This window comes from Prosopis cineraria, unplaced genomic scaffold, assembly GCF_029017545.1.
Source record: "Prosopis cineraria cultivar Desert tree isolate PC_DT_omini unplaced genomic scaffold, ASM2901754v1 PC14, whole genome shotgun sequence".
In the NCBI taxonomy this organism is placed as follows: Eukaryota; Viridiplantae; Streptophyta; class Magnoliopsida; order Fabales; family Fabaceae; genus Prosopis; species Prosopis cineraria.
Window position 1 is genome coordinate 24,740,583 of NW_026555345.1, and position 9,491 is coordinate 24,750,073.

Below are 9,491 nucleotides of genomic sequence, written 5' to 3' on the forward strand. Positions count from 1 at the left end.
TGTTTAGGTTAGGAAAGTCATGGATTATAGACTACCCCATCATGTTATAGCCCACAGTTTCATACCAGAAGAATAAGCAAGATATAAGGGAGGTGTGAGCATGCATATAGTGAACAAGGGCACATGGTTATGTGTATTGTGACCCTAATAATGATAACTATGAGTTGAGTCTTAATCATTTTTGAGTTTATGTCAATGAATATTGTGACAAACTCTTTGATGTGAAAATTGCTAAAAAGCATTAACTCCTGAATATGTGTTATTATGCCTAAAAACGTGGAATTACACTTTTCAACATTTTCTATGGTTTGAAGAATTGATTTTAATTGTCAATTACATTTAAATTAATTGACATGCATTAATATGAGTTAATTGGACCTTAGCTACTGAGTGTTTGTTCTCACTCCATTATCTTCAATATTATAGGAAATGACTCAAGAGAATTGGATAACGGAAAGCAATCAGAGGCATAAGACTGAGATCATATTTTAATAGGCCACTCTATTTTGAGCCTTTTAAGTGTATTTGACAATTTAAATTGCCAACTAAGTTTTGTCTACTTTTGTTCTTACTTGTATTATGTGTTTTGTGAGATATAATTGTCTTTGAGGCCTTAAGAAGTGAGTTGATGATATGTATTATATATGATAGGGCCAAAATACTAATGCAAGTAAGAATAGAGTGTGTTATGTGTTGATTATGAATTACTTGGTAAAAATGTGCTTAAACTCTCCTTTATATGTTTTTCAGGTTAAGGGCTTGAGTAGTAAAATTGTGATCTATAAGTGTTTATTGTGATATAGTGCATTGCACAAGTTAATTTTGATGTTTTGCATATGGTCAAATTGGTGTTAATGGCTATTAGCTTTTGTTAAATGAATTGGGCACTCTACAATTAACTCACATCCACAAGCCTACACATTCATGTCTCACCTCTTAGGCACTTTTCAAAACACTCTATTTTTTCAGGTGAACTCCTACCCATATGTAATTATGCAAATCCATACAATGACAATTTTTATAATCATAATCATGTTCATCCATTTGAATGATTATTCATTTGTTCATGGATTATAAATCTATAACCACATGCAGTAAATCGCATTTAACTGCATTTTCATTATCATAATATTCCACACATTTATGATCAACATTTTATATACAAAGACATGTTATAACCATATCCATATTCAACTCATATTATGAACATCCTCATACTCAAGATCAATTACATAATATATCACATGATATAATTAATTATATTTAAAATAAATTACATTAACCAATATTTTTTGTAATTTTTTTAACGGATATCCAAATGAGCCCCATCTCTAGTACATGTTCGACTCGCGCCGCATGTAAGCCAAAAAACAGAATCAATGTCCAATAAAATGTAATTAAATTTAAAGCAAAGTTAATGTAGCATAGAAGTGTGTGCGTTTGCGTACTTTATTTTATACAGGCCCCCTCCCCCCAAAAAAAAAAAACCCAGCCATCATAAAGAGGGGAAAAAAAAAAGAGTGAGGGATGAATCCATGATGAGGAGATCATGTGCAAACTGCAAAGTAGGTAATCATGTGAGGGGATAAAGAGAAGAGGCAAAAGAAATATTTCCCAAGTTCAACAAAAAAGAGAAATTGAAGAAACTAGCTGGATTATTGGCTCGACTCAATGTTTCATATTCTTTAAATTTTGTCTCAACTTTATCAGTTGTAAGCGTAAACTAACATCACTTTTTAAGATATTTTGTTACATTTTAATGTTATATACCCATCATTGTTATATATAATTTTATTAATTATATATTTACTTAGTGAGTTCTATGATAATAGATTACCAGTTAACTTTCTGTCAAAAAAAAAAATTACTAGTTAACTATTTAGACTTCTTTTGCTTAAAAAAAAAAACTATTTATAGTTCAACATATGACTTCGGATGAATACTAACCTGTTTAAATTGAAATGTTAAGTTCAGAAATTGACCATTAATTTCTTTTAACATTTCATATAATATTTAAACATGTAAGATTAAAGATATATTAAGTTTATGAGTGCCAATCCAATTGTATATGATTCCACCATATTGATTTCTCCAATTTAAGAAATATGAATTTTTAAAAGGTTCGTGTTTAGTAAGGAATACATGTGAAGAAATACAAAAAAAAAAAAATATGAATTTTCAATAAAGTTGGATAGGATAGAAACATGCGACACGTGTTTAGGGTGTCGGCCTGGTTGTGCAAATGGATTGACAGGGACATCCTTCAGGTTTGATAGTACAATGTGAGACTATTTTGACAGTAAGAAGATCACCATGAGAATGTCTTTAAAAATATGGACAAAAAAAAAATGTCTTTTAAAAAAGTGATGAATCACGAATGGTTAATAATGGTTTGGGACTTGGAATGACAAGACTTACTATGAATTTTATTTTTTTAATATTAAATAATATTAATTTGAATTCAATATTAAAAAGTATAAGTGACTTGGAATATCTCCTCTCCATAGTAATTACCGTCGGCAGCCGACCTCTTTTTATTTTTCTATATATTAATTTTAAAAATTTACAAAATAAAAATAAAAGATTATAAGGGTTTTATAATAAGGTGGATATGAGATCCATAGTAAAAAAAATGAATAATGAATATGAAACTAGTACTAAAAATAATTTTTTAAAATTATAATATAAAGCATTTTTTAAAAATTTTATTTGATTTAAAAAGCAAAGTTACCCGAATGCTATAATAAAAAATAAAATTTACTTATATACTACACTTTACAAAATATTTATTTAAATACTACAAATTTAAAAATTGATATATATCAAACCGAGTTTTGAAAATATTCTGACGCATAACTCGATGTGTATCAAGCCAATTTGTGAGTGAGATAATTTTTTTTTTAAAAAAAATAGCATAGGATGGCAAGACTTACATTATTCTATCTCTTTTCCCCCTAAATCACTATGTCCTCTCTCTTTCTCTCTCTCTCTCTCTTTCTTTCATATATTAACATTATCTTCATTTAAATAATATTAACTTATTCATAAATAATATGAAATAATATAAAATATACCTTAAAAATAATAATAAATAGTAAATACATAAACCATGTGTTATATAAAAATTACTAAATAAAATATTAAAACTTATTTTTAAATATTATTATTATTTAATAATAAGAAAAAATTAATTTTCAGGTCCTTCTAATTTTTATCAATTTTGACTTAGGTGCCTATGATTTATTTTGTTTTAATCAAGTTTTTATAATTTAATTAATTAAATATGATAATCTTTAAGGATTAAAATCCTTAAATTTTTTTCTAAAAAAATTATGGACTTCTATATTTTTATTAATAGATTATATAACTTTAAAATTAATTATATGATTTTTATAACTCAAAATATATATATTTAGGTTATGTTTTTAAATAAATTTTATATAAAAATTAATAAAAATTTAAACACTGGTAAAATCAATTTTTTTACTTTTTAGATTAAAAGTATTTATTATTATTCTTAATAGTTTCAAAAGGAATTTGGTTATAATATGTAATTAATATATTATATAAATTATTTTTAAGGTATATTCTATATTATTTCATATTATTTATGAAGAATTTAATAATATATTTAAATGAAGAAAACGTTGCTCATCCCATTAAAAAATGTAAGGTATTTTTAATCAAATCTCACCTTTTAATAAAGTAGTTACCTACTTTTAAACTAACCCTATTTTTTTTATATTTATCTCTATTAAATATCATATAATAAATATAAATTCATTATTAATAGGTACACTTTTAAAAAATAATTATATTTTAAAAAATTAAAAATATTTTATATTTTTTATATAATATTTTATAATTTTAAATGGAGGAAGTAATACATGAACACGCCTGCGTGCATGTGAGAGAGAGTGGGAGGGAAGAGGGGAGAGAGAGAACATAGTGAGTTAGGGGAGGAGAGATAAAATAATAGGGTGTTAGTTCCTACCACTCTATGTTTGCTTTTAAAAAAAAATTATCTTACACATAAATTGGCTTGATACACATCGAGTTGTGTGTCAGAAGGTTTTTAAAACTCGGTTTGGTAGATGTCAATTTTTAAATTTATAGTATTTGAGTAAATATTTTATAGAGTATAGTATATGAATAAATTTTATTTTTTGTTATAATATCTGGGTAACTTTGCCGATTTAAAATGTAAGGCACAATATACTAAAAAAAATATTTTTTTAACTATATCCCAACTTTATTTATTATATTTTTTTAAAATAATGTATTAGAATTTCAATTATAATTAGTAAGGTATTTATATAGGATATCTAAAATCACTCGTGCCCAAGCCCAATTTCAAAGCTTAAATGAGTTAGGTTTAAAAATTAAACTCATAAAAAAAATTTTCCCCTCTATTCTTTTTATATTATAACTGAAAGTTAATCTCATATATGGCATGGGCATAAAATCTAGTTAGAATAAATATATGAAGAAAGGAGCCAAAGAGGCAGAATTGCGTAGTTGTAGGGTCTGATTTGGCCTTTTCCAGAAAAAGCAGGATGGCTTCATTGATGATGACTTGAGAGTTTGTGAGTTGATGCATGAGATACACATCCTTTGCTTCCTCATTCATTTTAATCACGCTTAGCCGTCCAAGTGGACATTTGATTTCCGCGTGGAGAATTATAAAAGTGAGGATATATAACTCTTTTTTTTTATTCTTATTATATTTCCTCACGAAGAGATTATGTGTTTACCGTGGATTAAAATAAAATTGCCTTCAATAAAAAATCACATGTTCACAGCAAAAATTTATATCGGTAAAAGTATGATTAATCATTTTTATTTCTATGTTTTTATTTTTGTTTCAATTTTTATAATTTACTATTGGAGTCCGATCTTGTTGACATTTTAATTTTTAAATATGATTATATTTTTTTTTATTTCCCACGCCTCCTCTTTTGGTCGTCATAAGATGATCCAAAATTTAGCAATTTAGCCATTTAGGTCAGGCATGGGCGGGTGGGCTCTCTCTCTCTCTCTCTTTTTAAGTCAATTAGCAGAAAAATTGATTAAAAAGATAAAATTGTTTCCATAATGTAACATATTTGATATCTCGTCTCATTTCTTTATATGCTATTTCTTCATATATTAAAACTTTTTTTTTTTTGCAATGCAATTCTTAAAATTTGAACCACTTTGCAGCTAAATATCATATAGCTGACAACAAGGTAATAATATTCTAAAAACAAAATTAAAAATGATTTATTTTTAGATTATTAAATCAAAAATATATTTTTTTCAGAAATTAAAAAATTAAAGCGAATTTATATAATTTAAAGTTTTTTAAATAAAAAATAAAGTTTTGATAGTCGGGCCCCAATAATTCATCATTATTAGGATATATCTTCAAATTTTAAGTACGTTTAGAGAAATACTCATATATCATCCATCAATAAGATTTGAACTAACAATCTTTTAAATCATATATAAGCCAAATCGTGATTAAGTGGAGCAATATTGGTCAACTAATTTACAGAGCTGCCGAGGAAGGAATGTTCCATTGCAAGCAGCAATGCAAAGTTGCAGTGCCGAGTCAAGCGATAAGTTCGACGTTAAAAATAAGCTCAAATAATTTAACATCAATGGCCTATGCTGAGACCTAAACTGGGCCTGAGAATTAATATACAGTATATGAACCCAAAAAATAGACTACGCTGGGTACACTCTTTCTTTTGGAGGTTCAAAACATTAAAAAAAAAAAAAAATTAGGTTCCAAAATATACAATATTTTTGGAGTAAATTTATTAAGATATGTACGAAATTTATATTATTTTTTATTTAAAATATTCTTAAAAAGACATTTCATTTTTTTAATGAAAATGTATAAATTCAATTTATTCTTCTGCGTTAATAATTATTATATATATTTAAATAAATTTTTAATAATTACTTTGTAAATAATAAATATAAAAATATATGAAAAAATAAAGGTAACGCAAAATTGTATGAGATATAAGGATAGATATTGAAAAAAATATATATATATATATATATATAAATTTCATAGAAGAGATACACCAAAATTGTATATTTTGTCAAATAAGTCCCTTTACTTCAAAACTGTATGTCGTTTTTAGGTACACCGAAAAGTTGAGTTTTGAACGTGGTTTTTTGTTTTTTTGTTTTTAAGTGCGTGCTTTTTGAAATTTAGTGCTGTTTTTTTAAAAGCCCAGTAATAAAAAAAAAAGGCTGAATGTGGGCTCTACAATAACAACAAAGTTTACATTTATTTTTTATTAGTAGAGTCTAAAAATATAAACATAGATGACTCAACAGGATTGATCCATATTCTCAATCCTATTAGCACATTGTTTTGATTCCATTTACACGGAAGGGCATTTTTATAAATTTTGTGTTCATCTTTTTCTGTTCGTCAGAAATGTCATTAGAAGTCGGGGAAGTTAATCAGACGCTAAGCAAGAAATATGAGGAAAAAAAGAGAGTTTATGATATCTTCATTGATGATTGAATGCAAGCAACATATAGGGTCTAGTTAGAGGCAGAATTTTGGTTTTCAGATAATATTAAGAGGTAAAGAGGAAAATTTATTTTCCGTTACGAAGGATTTCATCCAATGAAGCACAGATGAGAGGCAATCATCAGCAAACAAGTGCCTGTTTGTTTTTTGTTTTAAAAACTATTTTTTATTTTTAAAGAGAAAAAAACTTAAAAATTTGTTTGGATAAATTTTTTCATTTAGTTGTTTCCAAAATTATTTTCATTTTTTATTTTTAAAAACAAAAAATAGAAACAACTTTAAGTTATCTTCATTTTATTTTTCTTGTTTTAGAAATACACTAAATTTAATTATTAAAAATTTTAGTTACTTTGAGTAATTTTTATTATTAATCATCATTATGAACTGTTTATAATCATCACCATCAGTATATTTTTTAATTTTAAAACTTTTTTAAATTACATAATCAAATAAATTTTTATTTTATTTTGTTTTAAAAATAATTTTAAAAATTTTATTATAAACAGGTTTTAAAAACAAAAAATAAAAACAGGCCCTAAATCTTTAGTTGTTTGCCAGATGATGATTTGTAGAACTTGAGCATCAATCATTAGAGACGTGTATTTTTGTGAAAATTTTGCTCTTGATTTTATATATAACAGAAAATGTACCATCCATTTAAAGAAAGATTCTGCAAGACCGATTTTGAACGTGCTTGGTGGTATAGAAAAGTCGGAGAGTTTTTCAACCTTTGCAGCTACAAAGAGAGGCAGTTGGCTGCCACGTGCTAGATCACATGTGGCTTCTCTATTTTATTTTTTAATTACGAAAATAAATCAATCAAAGTAGTTTATGGCCAGCGTTGAACCATTCACTTTGAGAATCCACTCTCCTGCTTCATCATGATTCATGATGAGCTCATCAGAAAGAAGGGGCTAAAAATGTAAATTGCCTAGTGAGCCAATATTGGCCCTTGTAATGGGAAACGGTTACAGAAGAAATCAGAATACAATACAAGCTTATGTTAGCAAGAGTGATGATAAGGATGTTTGTTCTATTAAGCATATATGGTTGAGAATTCAATTGTTTTCTTTCGTGTAAGACCTCATAAAGATGCATACTATTTGTTATCTATACACTAAACAAGATTAGTTTTTCCTAACGGCGAGATCTCAAGTGAAGATGTTGGAGTTGTGAGTATAGGTTTTAAGTAAGACTTTTCTAAAAAAAAAATACTCATTCTATTAAAAAATGTAAGATATTTTTAATTGAATCTTATTTTTTAATAAAATAGTTATTTACTTTTAAATTAATCATATCTTTTCATATTTATCCCTATTAAACACCTTATAATAATATAAAGTCATTATCAATAGGGATACTTTTAAAAAAAAGGTAATAATTACACATCGAAAGATTAAAAATGCCTTATATTTTTTAATATTTAATTTTTCAAAAATGCTTTATATTTTTTGAATGGAGAAAGTATCATTTATAAGATGTTATTTTTTTTTTTAAGTAGGCAAGTTAAATGCTAGCTGAATTAGAACGGTAACTTGTAGCATAGAAATGTTCACATTTCATATCCAATATGCCTTGAATAAAATTGACGAAAATCATATTTGACAACCTCTCAAGTTTATTGTGAATAAATATCAAATAATTTTAAATTTTCTTTGTAAGATCAAAAAACATATATTTAATTAAAATTTGTTGTAAAAAGATATAATTACATTGATATATGAGTAAAGGTATAAATTTAGCTACTTACTATTTTTTCAGGAGTATTTAGTAACTTAAATTGTCAGGTGGTGCTAAATAAATTCTCAACTTTTAAAAATGGAACATTTAATGGCCCATCGTTAACTTCATTTAACGAACATTATATGGGGCCCACAAATGACACATGCCATTCCATATTAGCATGTGAAAATGTACAAATTTAGTTACAAATTATTTTTTGAGAAACAATGGGTAGCTTCTATTATAAAAAATGGACCATCCAACACTTTTCTATGAATTTTGCTCAAATACCATTTGTTTTCATACTCATGAGACTCACAATGCGTCAATCTTTTTGATCTTCTTACCTTTGTTTTCAATCTTGACTCAAGAATAAGAGATTCAATGAGTTTTTATCTAAAGACATTCATAAGGACAATGCTAATAAAGTAGAAGCTTAATTTTACGTGTAGGAGAAGCTTGATTCAAGCTTAATTTAGTTCTATATTATTTCTTCTACTTTATTGACGTCGTATTCTTGAATGTCTTCAGACAACAATTCTTTGAATTTCTTCTTTTTAAGTTAAAATTGAAAATGAAGGCAAGAAAATTGGAGAGAATGAGACATCGTGAGTCTCATAAGTTTAAAAATGAACAATGTTTGATCAAAATTAATAAAATTGTGTTAGATGATTTGTTTTTTACAGTAGAGGCTATCCAATATTATTTGAAAAATAATTTGTAACTAAATTTGTACCATCATATGTCATTTGTACGCCTCACATAACATTCGTTGGGTGAGGTTAATGAAAGGCTACGCACTGCTTCATCTTTCAAAGTTAAAGATTTATTTTATATCATTTAATAGTTTAAACTATCAAATATTTTGAAAAAATAATTCATAATAAAATGTATTACTTTACCCCATATAATCATTGCTACTAAAACCTTCGGCAACATCATCTTAACCACTTTAGGTGTCGAAGGGTCGTGTGATAGGATCACACGCATGACATAATCATCTCTCTCTCTCTCTCTCTCACACACACACATTTTAATTATACCTAAGCTCCAACAAGTTTTAATTATATCTCACACACACACACACACACACATTTTAATTACACCTAAGCTCCAACAAGTTTTAATTATATCTAGGCTCTTCAAACTTGCAAAGCAAATTTAGAATTATTTGATCATTTTTCATAATAAATAGGCCCGGAAGATCTTTGGATGTAAGTTTCCCATAAAA